Consider the following 21,052-nt stretch of genomic DNA (forward strand, 5'->3'; position numbering starts at 1 on the left):
GAGTTTTATATGCCACAGAAATGTACCACAGAGCACGTATTAGTATATGGATGAGTAAATGAATGCAGAAACATTTTTCAATTCTTTTCTGCATGTTACCAGTGTGAGACATGTAGATCAGGAGAGCAGACTGTCAGTTATTACATGTCTCATACTGGTAGCACTCTCTTTCTTTTAAAATAATCTCAGGGGCAAATTCTCAGGGAGATCAATGTCCGGCCCATAGCCTTGAACATCTCATTTACATATTAAGAAAATGTGGATTATTCTGGAATAAGACCGCAGATATCAAGGTATCATTTTATTCAACTTGTTATGACCCACATGCCCATAAACAAGTCTTAGGTGGGTTGATAAATCTGATAGATTCACTTTAATTTCCTCTGTGGTGACACTATTAAGCAAACTAGATATCACTAGTATCCCTCAAAGACTGTAGCCGACCAGTGAGCAATCCAAAAGCAAAATCGTTGGAAGACGTGTCTAACAAAGAAAACCTCATCCAATAAAAACAAATACTTTATTAATAACTTTGTTAAAAAGGAACTTCCACAATGTTCCAAATCATAAACAAATTAAATGAAGCTAATGCCAAATATCAAACCGTGTTTTTTTAGGTAGGTTGGGAAGGGAGGGAGCCTCAATCCTTTCCATAACAATATTCCCTCATGAATGACCCTTCCTAGGGGCTTCATTCTGCTTCTCTTATGTAAGAGACAAAGGTAGGATAGATCATAGAAAGCATTGGACATCTACACAAAATTAGTTCTAATATATTTTGGTATTCATAATTATATTTTGCAGGATTAGTTTAAAGTGTGTAACTACTGAGACACATACAGAAGTATAGGAACTGTAGACACAATCTGGAAGGTTTACTAATTGCACAAGAATTTTAGTGAAATTTGTGCCAAAAAACAGTTTTTCTTGACTTGCATCATGTTTCCTATGCATTTTAGATACTTTCTTGGCCTTATCTGACAGGCAGCATTTTTTTGATACTAGGGGGCATGGTTTAGTGAAAAGGGATGTTGCAGCTAATCTTTCTCCCAGATTTTTGGCGCAAAAGTAATAATAAATAACTCTATATTTTCCACAAATGACAACATGAAAAATCAGTCATTCTATCTGGTATAGGAATTGTCAACTATAGTTTATATATACCATATAGATACAAATATTGGGACCCCTAGACATCACACCTACAGGGGCTTTTGACATCCCATTATAAATCCATAGTCATTAGCATGGTGTTGGTCCCTCCTTTGCAGCTATAACAACTTCTGTTCTTCTGGGAAGTCTTTCTACAAAATTTTGGAGGTGTTCTTGAGAATTTTTCCCATTCATGCAGAAGACCATTTGTGAGGTGAGACACAGATGTTGGAGGAGAGGGCTGGACTCACAATCTGTATCGTAATTCTTTTTTTTTTTTTAATGCCACATTATAAAAAAAAATACCTTGCTGATTTTTCAACGTCATAGCTTGTTTATTCATGACAAAAGTTGCTAATGTTTCAATTTTGCGTTACATGGCAACTTGTTGATCAAAGAGGTTGTCTTAAGAAATAATATTAGTATTTATTATTATAGCGCCATTTATTCCATGGCGCTTTACATGTGAGGAGGGGTATACATAATAAAAAACAAGAACAATAATCTTAAACAATACAAGTCACTCACTGGTACAGGAGGAGCGATGACCCTGTCCGTGAGGGCTCACAATGTACAAGGGATGGGTGAGGATATAGTAGGTGAGGGTAGAGCTGTTCGTGTAGTGGTTTGGTGGTTACTGCAGGCTGTAGGCTTGTCGGAAGAGGTGGGTCTTCAGGTTCCTTTTGAAGGTTTTCACTGTAGGTGAGAGTCTGATATGTTGGGGTAGAGAATTTCAGAGTAGGGGGGATGCGCGGGAGAAATCTTGTATGCGATTGTGGGAAGAGGAGATAAGAGGAGAGTAGGGAAGGAGATTTTGTGATTATCAGAGGTGGCATGCAGGTAAGTACTGGGAGACTAGGTCACGGACTAGGTCCAAGACTTCTCCCTTGCTGCTCCAATCCTCTGGAATGCTTTACCCCAAGAAATTAGGACCATCCACAACTTGCACAGTTTTAGGTGCTCCCTCAAAACACCTTTGCTCAGAGTGGCCTATCATGTTCCCTAATCAGTCTTTTTATATGTGCGTGTAGCCCATTCACTATCTCTATCTATCTCCCACTCCCTCAAGATGGCTGGCCCATCACTGTAAATACACACCTGTGCTTTGTATCTCCCCCCCTCATTGTAGATTGTAAGCTCTCATGAGCAGGTTCGTCCTATTTTGCTTTAATAATTGTATTGCTAATGTTGTTACTTATGATTGTTTTGTTTGAAACTGTTAAACTGTAAAGCGCTGTGGAATATGTTGGCGCTATATAAATAAAGATTATTATTATTATTATTATTATTACTATTATGGAGTAGACAGGTTGTGGATGGCTTTGTATGTCCACAGGGGCCATTTGTTTAAAAAATAAAATAAAATTGTGTTTTACTCTCCCTCACCGGAGCCAGCATTGTGTGTCTGCAGCCCATTACTGATCTCAGAGGCTAGTGCCATCTACTCAGAGGCAGAGCCACTACTCTTAAGGTACCGTTACACTAAACGACTTACCAACGATCACGACCAGCGATGCGATCGTTGGTAAGTCATTGTGTGGTCACTGGGGAGCTGTCACACAGACAGCTCTCTCCAGCGACCAACGATCAGGGGAACGACTTCGGCATCGTTGAAACTGTCTTCAACAATGCCAAAGTCCCCCTGCACCACCCGGGTAACCAGGGTAAACATCGGGTTACTAAGCGCAGGGCCGCGCTTAGTAACCCGATATTTACCCTGGTTACTATTGTAAAAGTAAAAAAATAACACTACATACTCACCTTCTGATGTCTGTCACGTCCCCCGCCGGCGGCTTCCCTGCACTGAATGTGTCAGCGCCGACCGGCCGTAAAGCAGAGCACAGTGGTGACGTCACCGCTGTGCTCTGCTTTAGGGCTGGCCGGCGCTGACACATTCAGTGCAGGGAAGCCGCCGGCGGGGGACGTGACAGACATCAGAAGGTGAGTATGTAGTGTTTTTTTTTACTTTTACAATGGTAACCAGGGTAAATATCGGGTTACTAAGCGCGGCCCTGCGCTTAGTAACCCGATATTTACCCTGGTTACAAGTGAACACATCGCTGGATCGGTGTCACACACCGATCCAGCGATGACAGCGGGTGATCAGCGACGAAATAAAGTTCTGGACTTCTAGCTCCGACCAGCGATATCACAGCGGGATCCAGATCGCTGCTGCGTGTCAAACACAACGAGATCGCTATCCAGGACGCTGCAACGTCATGGATCATCGTCGTTCTCGCTGCAAAGTCGCTGAGTGTGACGGTACCTTTACTGATTATTTGCAGCGCTGCAGATAACAACAGACTCACTGCTGAATGTGGAAAGTAAACTGCGTCTGTAGTCAAGGGGGTTTTTTTTTGCTCAAAGCAAATCTCACAAAACTTTAGCAATGGTTCCTGTGTGTAAATATTGTTGCAAATGCTTGCTATGCTGTCCTTGGTGTTTTGTTTTGTTTTCCATTATAACGTCTCAGAGTGTCCAAGTGCTGTCGGTCACAAATGCTCAGCAGCTCAGTCAGAACACCTGGATTTCTTTTTATATGTTGGAGTAACTCTGGATGGTATCCAGGCCAGACAATAGGAATCATTGGGCTAAAAGAGTCTTCGTCTCATCTGAACTGCACACATTAGGAATATTTTATGAGGAGAAAGTGATTTGTGGGAATGGCAGGCCTTCTGCAATGTCCAATAACATACTAAAGGCATGGGCAGGACTCATGGTATAATAGTTCTAGATGAGCTGTGATGGTGGCGTTTCCTGTTGTCACTGTGGGAAAACACAGGGAACAAATATGGATAACTAAAAAAGCAGTGAACAGAATCTTAAAATAAAGAACCTATTGAGGACGTCTTGGTATGTTTTAGTGTTTGAAGTCCATGGAATAATGAGCCAAAAACAAAGTTCATACTCTGTAATAGGACATTGATTTTTTTAAACAATTCACACAACTGAGAACACCCCAGATCTGTAAACTGGTTCTGTCATCTGTTAGAGATGATAATGTAATTAGAAGTGTATTCAGGGCACATCAAGAAAGAAGAAAGGTTTAATGCAAGTGCAAGTCTCTACACACAGTATAATGATGGGAAAATAACCACTTAAATGCATTATTGAGAAGATAGTATCTCCTTGGCCTGGAGTGTTGTGATGCTTCAGGGTATCATTCAAAGGCTGAGATCATTCATTTCATAGATGGAGCTCCATGATTTACTCAGAAGAAACAGTAGTAATGGCTAGAGTTCCTATACTCCAATGCATCAGTATAGGATCATGTAATTAATTGCTGATATACAGTTGCATATGTCCAACACTGACTATTATAAAGAAATTATGTTATCTTTTGTTTGTTTTGCAGAATACAATTAGAGATGAGCAAGCCGTTTCACAGTGGCCTGATGTGGTCCTCTGTGGCAGCAGGTCTTCCCATCTGCACTGTGCATCGTCAGCCTGGAATTCTGCCACCACTGTCATTTCCTAAGCCATCCGGAGTCATGACACAGCACAAGGCCTAGACGATGCCAGGTGCAGAAGAGAATACTAGCTTTCACAAAGATCTACATACAATATGCACCAGAACACTGAGATTAATGAATACATGAACTTCAATACTGAGATACGCATAAAAAATGTGAAGTACTTAGCTAACATTTTTTAATCAAAAAGTTTAAAAGTCATCCAACCACGTCAAGGTGTACCTTTAGCAGGGTGATCCATAAATTAAAGACTCACTTCTATATATGCCCAAACGGACATATGAACAGGAGAAGAGATGGGAACCAGCCGTAGGGAGCAAAGGCCAGGAGGGGGCCACCCACCAATATAATACGTTGAGGACCAAACTGTATCCTGGACACAGGCAGCTGGAATCAAAGTGCTCTACTCTAATTACAATGAATAGAATGTTTTACTATACAGCTGGCAGTATAGCAACACGTCGGCAAGGCATATGACAAAAAGAAACTTGTTTTGCATACATATGTGCTATTGAATAGCCTATGGATATGTTTGAAATATATTCCAGGAATATTTCCAAAAATATTATACGCCTAAATTACAAATTGAATGCAGTGTGAATAGAGTCTAAGCGACAAGAAAGATGCAATAGTATTAGTGTAACACCCCAGGAAACCGGCTGTTACAGTGGTGTAGCTTTCCTTTCGGGGAGAGTGATGCCATGCCTGGAAGCAAGGAAGATCCCTTTAACAGGTGGTACACACTCATGCAACATGTTCCGATTCCAGGCCAGAAGGGGGAGCTCTGAACCCGGTTTCAGGGGAGCTTCCCCAGATATATATTCTGGCTTGGTGGAGGAGTTAGGCAGTTGGTCCAGGGAGACCAGAGGAAAAGGAGTCAGTAGAAGACAGTGGAGGAGAGAGGAGCAAGAGAGCTGGGGCCATGCAGCCATGTGTGATGCTGCAGCTCCAGGCCAGAGAAGAGAAGCAGATGGGTTGCATGGATAGCAAGTGCTAGAGGGGAGAAGCACAGGAGAACAAAGGAGCTGGAGGAGAGCTGTGACTGGGCTCCCTCCAAGCTGAAGAGCAGGAATCAGGCACCAGGAGCCCAAGGCTGTGTAGTACTTTATGTCCCACAGCAGATCCGGAGGGCAGAAGACTGTAGGTTGTCTGCCCACATCTACACCCGAAGGTATAACAGCAAATAGAGCCCTGGTCATGATAGAGACCCTGTAAAAAGGCTCGCGCTGCCTACCATACGGATACTGTCCTAGGACAGGAACAGAGAGGACCTTGACAGAAGCCACAGGCAGCAAGGAACTCGCCCCAAAGCATGAAAAGGAAGACTTACGAACCTCACCTGAGAGAGAGATCCATCATTGCTTGAAGGGCCGACCGGACCTCACCAACACCTGTTGCTGGTACCCTGGACTGTGGCTGTCTACCATCAGTAAACCAGGTAAAGAGACTGAAACCCTGTGTCCTCTGATTATTTCCGACACCATCTTTGCCAAATACACCAGGGGCCCTGTGGGAAGCCATTCCATCTTTGCTGCAGTACTATCACCCCCAAAGGACCCCTTTTAGCAGCGTCAGTCACCCCTGGCCGAGTACCACAGGTGGCGTCACAAACATTTCTTATTTTACAAACTTTATCCAAAACCCCTTTAGAGACTGTCCCTTTTATTTGGACGCCCAGGGCCACGGACAGGGTCACCGCTACCGTGACCACCCCTTTAATGACGACTGGACCCAGTACCGAGTAACCCCTAGGCACTGGTGGGTGCTCCATTAGCACTTAGCATTAGTCAGCACCAGAGCAATAAGTTTGACCCTATTAGTGTGATATCTGCTAGACATTCCAATGTTCTCACATGTTCCCACGGTGCTAGCGGTGACCTAATGAAGGTTACTGCAGTTCATCGGCTGGCTCACATTGAACTGAGTGTGGCAGTGACCAGCGGTGACCACTATGACATTACCACCCCAAGCTCAGTTCAGAATGTCCTGGATTCATGGCTGAGCAGTCGCATCATGCCATCGCTCAGCCATGCAATGGCAGATGTAGCAGAGCTGATCATCTTTATGGGACAAATGGATTGTCGTCGGAGAGGTGAGGAACATAATTTTTTATTAGTTTAATTTTTACAGTAATAAATGGGAAAAAGAGGGTGGAGTGTGTTTATTTCAAATGAAGGAGTCTGTGTTGTTCTTTCAATTAAAGGATTTCTTTCTTGTTGTGTATTTTTTACAATATCACTATGGGGTTAGTAATGGGGGAGTCTTATAGACGCCACTCCATTACTAACACTTAGGCTTAACCCCTTAACCCCCAGAGCTTTTTTCAGTTTTGAGTTTTGTTTTTTTTTCACTCCCCTCCTTCTCAGAGCCATAACGTTTTTATTTTTCCATCAATATGGCCATGTGAGGGCTCATTTTTTGCGGGTTAAGTTGTAATTTTAAACAACACCATTGGTTTTATCATGTCATGTCCTAGAAAACAGGAAAGAAATTCCAAATGCGGTGAAATTGCAAAAAAAGTGCAATCTCACACTTGTTTTTTGTTTGGCTTTTTTGCTAGGTTCACTAAATGCTAAAACTGACCAGCCATTATGATTCTCCAGGTTAAAATGAGTTCATACACACCAAACATATCTAGGTTCTTTTTTATCTAAGTGGTAAAAAAAATTCCAAACTTTAGTAAAAAAAAAAATTGCGCAATTTTCCGAGACCCGTAGCGCATTTTTCATGATCTCGGGTCGGTTGAGGATTTTTAATCATGCAATTTTGGTGCAGATACGTTCTTTTGATCGCCCGTTACTGCATTTTAATGCAATGTCGTGGAGACCAAAAAACGTAATTCTGGCGTTTTTAATTTTTTTCTCGCTATACCATTTAGCGACCAGGTTAATCCTTTTTTTATTGATAGATCAGGCGATTCTGAATGCGGTAAATGCGGTGATACCAAATATGTGTATGTTTGATTTTTTTTATTTTATTTTGAATGGGGCGAGGGGGGGTGATTTGAACTTTTATATATTTTTTATTTTTTTCATATTTTTTAAAACATTTTTTTTTACTTTTGCCATGTTCCAATAGCCTCCATGGGAGGCTAGAAGCTGGAAATGCCTGATCAGCGCTTCTACATAGCAGAGCTCAGATCGCTCCTATGTAGCTGAATTACAGCATTGCTATGAGCACCGACCACAGGGTGGCACTCACAGCAATCTGGCATCAGCAAGCATAGAGGTCTTCGGGAGACCTCTGGTTGTCATGCCGACGCATCGCTGACCCCTGATCATGTGACGGGGGTCAGTGATGCGCGCATTTCCGGCCCAATGGCCGGAAGCGCTTGATGAATGACACTGTCAGAATTTGACAGCGGCATTTAACTAGTTAATAATCGTGATCTCATATTAGTTGGCTTACTTTGTGCCAAAAGTTTGAGCAAAAATGTAGGTGCATTTTTGGGAGCACAGTGTTGCATAATAGGACTGTATTGAGACAGAATGTAGTTAGAGCACTCCATTGCATCCAAACATTTGGAGAGATATACATTTATAAAATGGATTACGTTTTATCAGAATTATTTTAAAATAATAATAATAGGTCAAATATAATATTAATAAAAATAAAATTATATCAGCACATAAATGATAAAAAATAACAATATTAATAATTCTACTAATATAAATAAAAATAAACATTACAGTGTTAAAAAAAACAATACAACAGTGAATTGACTTGGCTGGAGTCTACAAGGTTGTGAGCATGAGGAATGAAAGCTTCCTGAATGTAAGCCTCTTCAGATGGGATGCCGGTCTTTGAACTTCTCTTTTTTTGTGTATGAGCGTTAATAGAACGGAAACGTACATGAAATGAGATGGAGTAACAAAGCCGAGCTATTTCTATTTTCATAATGATTCCTAATTGCTGCAATGTTCTGCCTGGGTGTGATGCAAGAAACGAAATGGCAGTATCATGTTGTGAACAATACAGTTAATGACAATAAGGAGACTGTTTCTTCAGAGCGTGGGAACCTTGGCTTCAGCATCCATCAGGAGACCATGTGGCGGTAATGGAAGACTAAAAATAAGTCAGTTATACTCAACCAACAAGGTACATCCATGAGTATGCTGAGAAACTATAACAGTGCTAATCTGTGGAATTGTAAATTGGAGAGTAGCTGGTAGTTTAATGTTCAAATGTGATTGTAATAATTATATCCATCTGTGGGTGCCAAGTTATAACATTATAAATATGTAACTGAAAATAAAATCATTCTTAAAAACTACAAAGTGACCATTGCCTGTATTGTCAGTATAACAGGATCCTTTCTTCTTTCGTCCAGAAATGCGAAAAACAAGTGAAATTTTGGAATATGGTTTATGTTTTAATAATAGATTAGTACCCTTGTTCTGTAAATTCTAAGAATATTATGTAAAACCCCAGGTAACCGGTTGTTACAGTGATGTTGCCTTCCTTTCGCGGAGGGCGATATCATGCTTGGAGGCAAGGAAGATTCTCTTTACCAAGTAACGAACCTATATACAGCACATTCTGAATCCATGCCAGAAGGGGGAGCTCAGGACCTGGATTCAGGGGAGCTTCCCTAAGCTTTAAGTCTTCTGGCCTGGAGGAGGAGTTAGGCAGTTGGTCCAGGGAGACCAAAGAGATTAGTTGGAGAGAGACACTGAGGAAAAAGCAAGTCTGGAGCAGAGGGCAGGGCGTAGGGCAGACTACGGGGCCGTGCAGCCAGGACTGAGCTGCAGCTCCAAGAAAGGACTAGAACCCGAGGGATTTTTGTCTGCAGTGGAGCAATTGAGGGAAGAAGCACAGGAGTTGAAAGGTGCTCAGAGGGGAATTGTGACCGGGCACCCTCAGAGCAGAAGCGCAGAAACTGAGCACCAGGAGCCCGAGGCTATAGTGGGACTCTAGGATACTTAGCAGAACTGGAGGGCTTAGAACTGTATGTGATTTGCACACAGCACACCCGAAAACGAAGCAGCACCTGAAGAGCCCGGGTCGTGATAGAGACCCTGTAAAATGGCTCAAGCTGCCCACCATACAGGTACCTGTCCCAGGACAAGAGAAGGAAGGGGTACTTTGCCAGCAAGCTTCAGGAAGCAGGGACCTCGCACATCAGCGCAAGTAGAAAAGGCTTATGGACCCCACCAGGGAGAGGGATCTACCTTTGCCTCCAGGCAGGCCGGACCACATCACCACCTGTGCCTGGTACCCTGGACTGTGGACTGCTACCACCAGTAAACCAGGTAAAAACTTTACAACTCTGTGTCCTCTACTTATTTGCCGGCATACAGCATCCTTGCCCAAACACCTTGTTAGCCCTGGGGTCCCCGCTTCACCTGTGGGAAGCGTTACCATCTTGCTGCAACAACATCACCCCAGAGGACCCCTTTAAGCAGTGTTGGTCCTCTATGACCGAGAACCACAGGTGGCGTCATGAACATAGACATTACAAATCCCCTTAAAGACTTTCCCCTTTTAAGTGAGCGCCCAGGGCCACGGACCTAGTCGCAGCCATCGTGACATCCCCTGTTGTGTATCCGCTTTTTGGGCTCCCCTGGTGGTTGCTGGTGGTACTGGTGACTTGTTTGCACTTTGCTGCTTCTGTTCACCTGCTTCCATCAGTGTTTGGGAGTTTCCTATTTAGCCTTGCTCTCCAGTCATTTCCTTGCCGGTCATCATTGTAACCAGAGCCTTCGGTTGCATGTTCCTGCTACTAGTCTGCTGATCAGCTAAGTGGACTTTGTCCTTTTGTTTTGTACCTTTTGTCCAGTTTGCAGTTTTTGTAATTCTCTGTAGCTGGAAGCTCTTGCGGGCTGAAATTGCCACTCCTGTGTCATGAGTTGACACAGGAGTCTTAAAGTAATTTCAGGATGGTTTTTGAAAGGGTTTTCAGTTGACCGTGAAGTCCTCTTTTGTATCCTTCTGCTATCTAGTAAGTGGACCTCTCTTTGCTAAATCTACTTTCATACTGTGTATGTCTTTTCCTCTTAATTCACCGTTATTACATGTGGGGGGCTGCTATCATCTTTTGGGGTATTTCCCTAGAGGTAAACCAGGTCTGTTTCTTCCTCTACCAGGCGTAGTTAGTCCTCCGGCTGGCGCGTGGCATATAGGAAGCCGTAGGTATGCTCCCTGGCTACTGTTAGTTGTGTGGTAGATTTAGCTCACGGTCAACTCGAGTTTCCATCACCCGAGAGCTCGTTCGTTACTTATATGTTTCTTACGTTCCCTTGCCATTGGGAACCATGACAGTATGACCGGCCAGTGTTAAACTTATTGGCAGAAGAAAGGAGAGAAAAAAGGAGTCTGTAAATTTTTTTTTTTTTTTCCCTTTTTCCTCTATGCTTGCTCCATAGTTGGATCAGTGGTATTTCAGCTTAATTACAGCCTTTGCCTTTCTCTCCTTATAATCCTTGAATGGCTCTGAGCTCACCTGTTTAAAGATGGATCCTCAGAGTTTGGCTGCAGGTTTAAATAATCTTGCTACGAAGGTTCAAAATTTACAAGATTTTGTTATACATGCTCCTATTTCTGAACCTAAAATCCCTACACCAGAGGTGTTTTCCGGAGATAGATCTCGGTTTTTGAATTTCAAATATAATTGTAAGTTATTCCTTTCTCTCAGACCTCACTCCTCAGGAGATCCTGTCCAGCAGGTTAAGATTGTAATCTCTTTGCTGCGAGGTGACCCTCAAAATTGGGCATTTTCATTGGCACCAGGGGATCCTGCGTTGCTCAATGTGGATGCGTTTTTCCTGGCTTTAGGGTTGCTTTATGAGGAACATAATTTGGAGATTCAAGCTGAAAAAGCTTTGATAGCCCTATCTCAAGGGCAAGATGAAGCGGAGATATACTGCCAAAAATTTCGTAGGTGGTCTGTGCTTACTCAGTGGAATGAGTGCGCCTTAGCGGCAAATTTCAGAGAGGGCCTTTCTGATGCCGTTAAAGATGTTATGGTCGGGTTCCCTGCGCCTACAGGTCTGAATGAGTCCATGACAATGGCAATTCAGATTGATCGGCGTTTGCGGGAGCGCAAACCCGTGCACCATTTGGCGGTATCTTCTGAAGAGACGCCAGAGAAAATGCAATGTGACAGAGTTATGTCCAGAAGCGAGCGGCAGAATTATAAGCGTAAAAATGGGTTATGCTTCTATTGTGGTGATTCTGCTCATGTTATATCGGCATGCTCTAAGCGTACTAGGAAGGTTGACAAGTCCATTTCAATTGGCACTTTGCAGTCCAAATTTATTTTGTCTGTAACCTTGATTTGTTCATTATCAGTTATTACCGTGGATGCCTATGTGGACTCTGGCGCCGCTCTGAGTCTTATGGACTGGTCCTTTGCCAGGCGCTGTGGGTTTGATTTAGAGCCTCTGGAAGTCCCTATACCTCTGAAGGGTATTGATTCTACACCTTTGGCTTGTAGTAAACCACAGTTCTGGACGCAAGTGACTATGCGTATGACTCCAGACCATCAGGAGGTGATTCGCTTCCTTGTGTTGTACAATTTACATGATGTTTTGGTGCTTGGATTACCATGGTTACAGTCTCATAACCCAGTCCTTGACTGGAAGGCTATGTCTGTGTTAAGCTGGGGATGTCGGGGGGCTCATGGGGACACTCCTATGGTGTCCATTTCGTCATCTATTCCATTTGAGATTCCGGCATTTTTGTCTGATTATCGTGATATTTTTGAAGAGCCTAAGATTGGTTCACTCCCTCCTCACAGGGATTGTGATTGCGCCATAGATCTGATTCCTGGCAGTAAATTTCCAAAGGGTCGTTTGTTTAACCTATCTGTACCTGAACATGCTGCTATGCGCGAGTATATTAAGGAGTCCCTGGAAAAGGGACATATTCGTCCTTCTTCATCACCTTTAGGAGCCGGTTTTTTCTTTGTCTCTAAAAAGGATGGCTCTCTGAGGCCTTGTATTGATTATCGTCTCCTGAATAAAATTACAGTCAAATATCAGTATCCGTTGCCTTTGCTGACTGATTTGTTTGCTCGCATAAGGGGGGCTAAGTGGTTCTCTAAGATTGATCTTCGTGGGGCGTATAATTTGGTGCGAATTAAGCAGGGGGATGAGTGGAAGACCGCATTTAATACGCCTGAGGGCCATTTTGAGTATTTGGTAATGCCTTTCGGCCTTTGTAATGCACCTTCTGTCTTTCAGTCCTTAATGCATGATATTTTCCGTGAATATTTGGATAAATTTATAATTGTGTACTTGGATGATATTTTGATTTTTTCTGATGACTGGGAGTCTCATGTTCAGCAGGTCAGGAGGGTTTTTCAGGTTTTGCGGGAGAATTCTTTGTGTGTAAAGGGTTCAAAGTGTGTTTTTGGGGTTCAAAAAATTTCATTTTGGGGGTATATTTTTTCCCCTTCTTCTATTGAGATGGACCCTGTCAAGGTTCGGGCTATTTACGACTGGACGCAGCCTACTTCTCTGAAGAGTCTCCAGAAATTCTTGGGCTTTGCTAATTTTTATCGTCGATTTATAGCTGGTTTTTCTGGCGTTGCTAAACCTCTGACGGATTTGACTAAAAAGGGTGCTGATGTTGCCAATTGGTCCCCTGCTGCCGTGGAGGCCTTTCGGGAGCTTAAGCGCCGCTTTTTGTCTGCCCCTGTGTTGCGCCAGCCTGATGTTTCTCTTCCCTTTCAGGTTGAGGTCGATGCTTCCGAGATCGGAGCGGGGGCGGTTTTGTCGCAGAAAAGTTCCGACTGCTCAGTGATGAGACCTTGTGCGTTCTTTTCGCGAAAATTTTCGGCCGCCGAGCGAAACTATGATGTTGGTAATCGGGAGCTTTTGGCCATGAAGTGGGCATTTGAGGAGTGGCGTCATTGGCTTGAGGGTGCCAGACATCAGGTGGTAGTTTTGACTGATCACAAGAATTTAATTTATTTGGAGTCTGCCAGGCGCCTGAATCCTAGACAGGCACGTTGGTCGTTGTTCTTTTCCCGGTTTAATTTTGTGGTCTCGTACTTACCGGGTTCTAGGAATGTGAAGGCAGATGCTCTTTCTAGGAGTTTTGAGCCTGACTCTCCTGGGAATTCTGAACCTGCTGGTGTCCTTAAGGATGGAGTGGTTTTGTCTGCTGTCTCTCCAGATTTGCGACGTGCTTTGCAAGAATTTCAGGCGGATAGACCTGATCGTTGTCCGTCTGGTAGACTGTTTGTTCCTGACGAGTGGACCACTAGAGTCATCTCGGAAGTTCATTCTTCTACTCTGGCAGGTCATCCGGGAATTTTTGGCACCAGAGATTTGGTGGCTAGATCCTTCTGGTGGCCTTCCCTGTCTCGAGATGTGCGTGTTTTTGTGCAGTCTTGCGATGTGTGTGCTCGGGCCAAGCCTTGTTGTTCTAGGGCTAGTGGCTTGTTGTTGCCCTTGCCTATTCCGAAGAGGCCTTGGACGCACATCTCTATGGACATTATCTCGGATCTCCCTGTTTCTCAGAAGATGTCTGTCATCTGGGTGGTGTGTGACCGTTTTTCTAAAATGGTTCATTTGGTGCCATTGCCTAAGTTGCCTTCCTCATCTGAGTTGGTCCCTCTGTTTTTTCAAAATGTGGTTCGCTTGCATGGTATTCCGGAAAACATCGTTTCTGACAGGGGTACCCAGTTCGTGTCTAGATTTTGGCGGGCAGTCTGTGCCAGGTTGGGCATTGATTTGTCCTTTTCGTCTGCATTCCATCCTCAGACCAATGGCCAGACGGAGCGAACTAATCAAACTTTGGAGACTTATTTGAGGTGTTTTGTGTCTGTGGATCAGGATGATTGGGTTGCCTTTCTGCCGTTGGCGGAGTTTGCTCTTAATAATCGGGCTAGTTCTGCCACTTTGGTTTCTCCTTTCTTTTGCAATTCAGGGTTTCATCCGCGTTTTTCATCTGGTCAGGTTGAATCTTCGGATTGTCCTGGAGTGGATGCGGTGGTGGATCGGTTGCATCGGATTTGGGGACAAGTGGTGGATAATTTGGAATTGTCCCAGGAGAGGACTCAGCAGTTTGCTAACCGTCGTCGTCGTGTTGGTCCCCACCTTCGCGTTGGGGACTTGGTGTGGTTGTCTTCCCGTTTTGTCCCTATGAGGGTTTCTTCTCCCAAATTTAAGCCTCGGTTCATCGGTCCTTATAGGATTTTGGAGATTCTTAACCCTGTTTCCTTTCGTTTGGACCTCCCGGCATCTTTCGCTATCCATAATGTGTTCCATCTTTGTTGCGGAGATATGAGGTACCGGTGGTTCCTTCTACTGAACCTCCTGCTCCTGTGCTGGTGGAGGGTGAATTGGAGTACGTCGTAGAGAAGATCTTGGACTCCCGTATTTCCAGACGGAGACTTCAATATCTGGTTAAATGGAAAGGCTATGGTCAGGAAGATAATTCTTGGGTAACTGCCTCTGATGTTCATGCCTCGGATTTGGTTCGTGCCTTTCATAGGGCTCATCCAGATCGCCCTGGCGGTTCTTGTGAGGGTTCGGTGCCCCCTCCTTAAGGGGAGGGTACTGTTGTGTATCCGCTTTTTGGGCTCCCCTGGTGGTTGCTGGTGGTACTGGTGACTTGTTTGCACTTTGCTGCTTCTGTTCACCTGCTTCCATCAGTGTTTGGGAGTTTCCTATTTAGCCTTGCTCTCCAGTCATTTCCTTGCCGGTCATCATTGTAACCAGAGCCTTCGGTTGCATGTTCCTGCTACTAGTCTGCTGATCAGCTAAGTGGACTTTGTCCTTTTGTTTTGTACCTTTTGTCCAGTTTGCAGTTTTTGTAATTCTCTGTAGCTGGAAGCTCTTGCGGGCTGAAATTGCCACTCCTGTGTCATGAGTTGACACAGGAGTCTTAAAGTAATTTCAGGATGGTTTTTGAAAGGGTTTTCAGTTGACCGTGAAGTCCTCTTTTGTATCCTTCTGCTTTCTAGTAAGTGGACCTCTCTTTGCTAAATCTACTTTCATACTGTGTATGTCTTTTCCTCTTAATTCACCGTTATTACATGTGGGGGGCTGCTATCATCTTTTGGGGTATTTCCCTAGAGGTAAGCCAGGTCTGTTTCTTCCTCTACCAGGCGTAGTTAGTCCTCCGGCTGGCGCGTGGCATATAGGAAGCCGTAGGTATGCTCCCTGGCTACTGTTAGTTGTGTGGTAGATTTAGCTCACGGTCAACTCGAGTTTCCATCACCCGAGAGCTCGTTCGTTACTTATATGTTTCTTACGTTCCCTTGCCATTGGGAACCATGACAATCCCCTTTAAATGCAACCGGACCCGGTACCGAGTACCCCACTGCCCAGGTGGGCGACTCAATTAATTATAAACAATTTTGTGATGATTATAAAGACATAAAGCCACATGACAAAGTTTGTATTAATACGGATCTCAGACCTAGAAGGAGATTCATATCGATCACAGACCTAGAAGGAGATTCATATCGATCACAGACCTAGAAGGAAGATCATATCGATCACATAGTAGGAGATTCATATCGATCACAGACCTAGAAGGGGATTCGTAACGATCACAGACCTAGAAGGAGATTCATATCGATCACATAGTAGGTGATTCATATCGATCACAGACCTAGAAGGAGATTCATATCGATCACAGACCTAGAAGGAGATTCATATCGATCACAGACCTAGAAGGGGATTCGTAACGATCACAGACCTAGAAGGAGATTCATATCGATCACATAGTAGGTGATTCATATCGATCACAGACCTAGAAGGAGATTCACATCGATCACAGACCTAGAAGGAGATTCATATCGATCACAGACCTAGAAGGGGATTCGTAACGATCACAGACCTAGAAGGAGATTCATATCGATCACATAGTAGGTGATTCATATCGATCACAGACCTAGAAGGAGATTCATATCGATCACAGACCTACAAGGAGATTCATATCGATCATAGACCAACAAGGAGATTCATATCGATCACATAGTTGGAGATTCATACCGATCACACACCTAGAAGCAGATTCATATCGATCACAGACCTAGAAGGAGTAGGCATCGGATTTCAATAAATCCCATCCACTATGCTTGTACTGTACTGTTTTGAATGCAGCTATTCCTGATCATGGGCATGTACCCTTAAAAAGAATAATTAAAACTCTCAAAGAGCAAGTCTGCTTAGTTAAGAACAAGTATACATTATTGTCTAACTAGGAACATCCTCACATCAGCACTCAGTTTATGACTGGATGGTAGCCCCTGATGATCCTATAATGGTAGAAACACATTTTGTTTTATTAACTGTGCTCTGGCAGTTTTCTGGAATCCACTGCCCCGGATGATGCAACTAATACCTAACCCCATTTTCGGTACCGGGTCCTTCTCAGTTCAGGGGATGTCACGGTGGCCTGATCTGGTCCGTGGCCCTTTGAGGGGCGTCCAATAAAAAGGGAAAGTTTGTGTAAGGTTCATGACGCCACCTGTGGTACTCGGTCAGGGTGACCGATGCTGCTTAGGGGTCCGCTGGGGTGATGTTATGGCAGCAAGATGGTGTACCATCCCACAGGTGAAGTGTATCCCCAGGGCTTCCCAGAAGTGGCGATGGTGATGGTGGATGATGTAAGGTGCAGTGAATAACGAGGACACAAGGTTGCAGTCTCTTTACCTTTTACTGGAAGCTTCAGCATCCACAGTCCAGGGTGCGGACCACAGGGTAGGCAGAGTCCGGCCGGTCCGAAGGCAAATCCAGAGTTCCCACCCCTGACAGGGACCCTCTGTCTGCAGCTCAGATGTTCCTCCTTTCCCCCTGTCTACCTGACAGGTGTTGTCTGGGCAAAGCCCAGCCAGCATCTCCCTAACTTTCTATCCAAACCACCAGTTTTACCCTTCTGTGAGGAGTGCCCTACTAGATAGGAGCATAGCTCCCCCTGGTGGATTGGAGTGTGAAGTGTGGTGTGTGGTTTGTGATACCTGGAAAGATTAACTCCTTTATTACCTTCAGACGTAATATCACTCCCCCTGGTGGAAGAACAATATTACTGCAGCAACCAGGACTCTGGGGCGCTTTACTCCCCTACCCCCCCCCGTTAAGTCCAGCACTCCTGGGCTGGGTAAAGAAAACAACAATACATGAGCAAAAAGACATACAAAATTCTGGAATGCTGTAAAACAGAATAATATAACAATGCTTCCCTTTATGGGAGGTGAGGACACTTGAACGTTGCAAAACAAGAACATATTTACATGCCAGCTTAATTCTGTAGATTGACACACTTTCTAACTCTGAAATACTATTACCCGTACAGGTATACTATCTATTAACTACTAAGTGCAATGTTCTGAACAATAAATTAACATTTTCTTTATTCAAGTGCAAATTAACATTTTTCTTTTCTTCTTTCACTTTCACATATGCAGGACTATCTATCTACCCCTACGGGTTCACTGCATTTTTCTTCAGTTTACTTCAATTTTATTTATTAACATTTCCTATTCCTATCTACATATAATCAGCTATGTATAAACATTATTGCTATCCAACTATTCAAGGCAAAGTGCAACAAATAAACATTCCCTTTAAGGGCAAATCCGAGTCTTTTTGAGGTAGTGCAAAATGATCACATCAGCAATATGCAAGTTTACTTAAAGGCAACATGACGTGATAGGAGATGAGGGACCTGTTACGAACCCCCGAACGTTGGTCTTGGGTGGGCTACAAGACGTGTAATCCTGACCTGGAATTCTGCCGCACCAACGGGTTTTTCTTCAGGTCTGTAAGGCAAAGCAGTTATTTTCACAGCATAATTAACAGCAGTTTCTTTAATTAAGAGGCAGTCTCTTTAAAAGCCTCCTATGTAAAACCAGTAGAGAGCACCTTTAAGAAGGCGCAAACTACAGCAACAGTTTGTGAATCATTCACCGTCCATGATTCGGCAGTCCTTTTAAAATAATCTTGTGCAATCTGGAAACAACAGGGATCCTGGGTAAACAAAGGGATCCCTTTAAGAAGAATAACCCTGGACGTGTTTAAGCAGCAGGAAACAAACAATTAACTATTTACATTTTCAGGTTTCCGAGGTTTATTTATGCGGTTTCCAGAGCTTTACCTGGCACATGACCCTTCTTGACCTGGGAAGGGTAGGATCCAGGGTCACACCCGGTGCTGGATAAACACCATTAGTCTGTCTTTCGTGGATTGTCATATCATGCGCAGCGATAGAGGTCTGCGTAGCTTGAGTATGGGCATCTGCTGCAGTAGAGGTAGCGGTTGCTGCAAGATCAGTCACTGGAACGGAGTCAGCAGCTGTGGCAGGAGCAGTTGCGGGAGCGGGGTCGGTCACCGGGGCAGGGTTGCTCTTCATACCTGCTTCAGATATGGTCCCTCCGGTGCCGGTCTGCTCCGTCTCAGCTGGGGTCTGGAACGCTGGTTGCAGGGCCTTGCGCTGCGGCGTTGTCATCTCTGTTTGCAGCATCTCACTTTCCGGCAGGGCCTTGCTTTCTGGCTTCGGAGCGCTGGAACTTTTTTCTTGCTCCGGACCAGACGAGGCTGCCGACAGGCGTCTGGTGAGGCTCCCGATGAAGGTCTTCTTCCACCCGGCCTCAGTGCTCAGCTGCGTCTGCAGGAGTTGGTCGCTGAGCTCTTCCACGCCGGTCTGCAGGAAGTCAGGGCCAACGGGTGATGCCTGGCCGCGGTGTCTCTCCAGGTGGCTGGGGGAGTCCTCTGCTCCGACCCCACGCTCTGGTCCCGGGCGGCTGGCCATGGCGTCCTCCACGTGGCGGGCTCCTTCCTAGTCCTTTTCCCGCTCTCGCCTTCTGGGGCAGTTTCGCTTTTGTTGTTTCCGCCCACCACTGAGGATTAGGAGGCGGATCTCGGCTGCTGATGGGCACGTCCTCAAAGTACAGAAATATTTAGACAGGGCGGCCATTATTTTTCGCGCTTCTCAGTTCGTTCACGCCCACAACTCCACGCCCTTCTTCTTCTGCGCTCCTCGTGGCACTGTAATGGCGGCCGTTTTGGCGGTCTTTTGCAATACACAGTCTTTAAGCAAATCACAGTTCCGATCACAATTCTGACACAGTTCTTAGGCACACATGACCCGATTTTCAGGCTTAAGTAGATTCTGTTCATGACGCCAAGATTATTGGAGCACCCCCACGTCAGGGCAATGGGGTACTCGGTACTGGGTCCTTCTCAGTTTAGGGGATGTCACGGTGGCCTGACCCAGTCCGTGGCCCTTTGACGGGTGTCCAATAAAAAGGGGAAGTTTGTATAAGGTTCGTGACGCCACCTGTGGTACTCGGTCAGGGTGACTGACGCTGCTTAGGGGTCCGCTGGGGTGATGTTATGGCAGCAAGATGTGCCTTCCCACAGGTGAAGTGTATCCCCAGGGCTTCCCAGAAGTGGCGATGGTGATGGTGGATGATGTAAGGTGCAGTGAATAATGAGGACACAAGGTTGCAGTCTCTTTACCTTTTACAGGAAGCTTCAGCATCCACAGTCCAGGGTGCGGACCACAGGGTAGGCAGAGTCCGGCCGGTCCGAAGGCAAATCCAGAGTTCCCACCCCTGACAGGGACCCTCTGTCTGCAGCTCAGATGTTCCTCCTTTCCCCTGTCTACCTGACAGGTGTTGTCTGGGCAAAGCCCAGCCAGCATCTCCCTAACTTTCTATCCAAACCACCAGTTTTACCCTTCTGTGAGGAGTGCCCTACTAGATAGGAGCATAGCTCCCCCTGGTGGATTGGAGTGTGAAGTGTGGTGTTTGGTTTGTGATACCTGGAAAGATGAACTCCTTTATTACCTTCAGACGTAATATCACTCCCCCTGGTGGAAGAACAATACTGCAGCAACCAGGACTCTGGGGAGCTGCATATCTCTTTAGAGACAGGGCTATCACCTCACTTCACTAATCTAACTCCTCGAAATTTCCTCTTTCTAAATTTTCCTCAGAATTTGTTCCCTCTTTATCTGTCTCTACATCCTCCATGCACCCAATAGCGCTTGATAATAACGTTCGTTTTAATCAGTAGATCTTGGAATAATAAAAATTTCCACAATTGGATGTGATGAAATAAAATGTTCCTGTGCGGAGATAATCTTATAAATGTACCCCTGCTGTGTACTGTGTAATGGCCGTGTCTGACCATACAGGAACATGGTCTGATCATACCACAGCTTCTTACCATGGGAGGAAGCAAAAGAGTATACAGACATTACAGCACAGGATCACAGCTGATTCTTTCTGTGAGGTAAAATATACCCCTGCCTATTTTAAAGCAATATTTTACCTCAATGAAAGCTAAACCTCTTGTTTTTGGGGAAAACTCCTTTAAATGAGCAAAGAGGAAAGACATTATACCGTGTGTGAGGAGTTTTGTAGCAGCATTGTTCACATGGAGTGAAGGAGATTGGGGGAGGTTGAGGTGGTTCCCAACTAGACCTGAGAGGTAACAAACTAAGTTGTAGGTAACAAAATATTT

This window comes from Ranitomeya variabilis, chromosome 2 (assembly GCF_051348905.1).
Source record: "Ranitomeya variabilis isolate aRanVar5 chromosome 2, aRanVar5.hap1, whole genome shotgun sequence".
NCBI lineage: Eukaryota > Metazoa > Chordata > Amphibia > Anura > Dendrobatidae > Ranitomeya > Ranitomeya variabilis.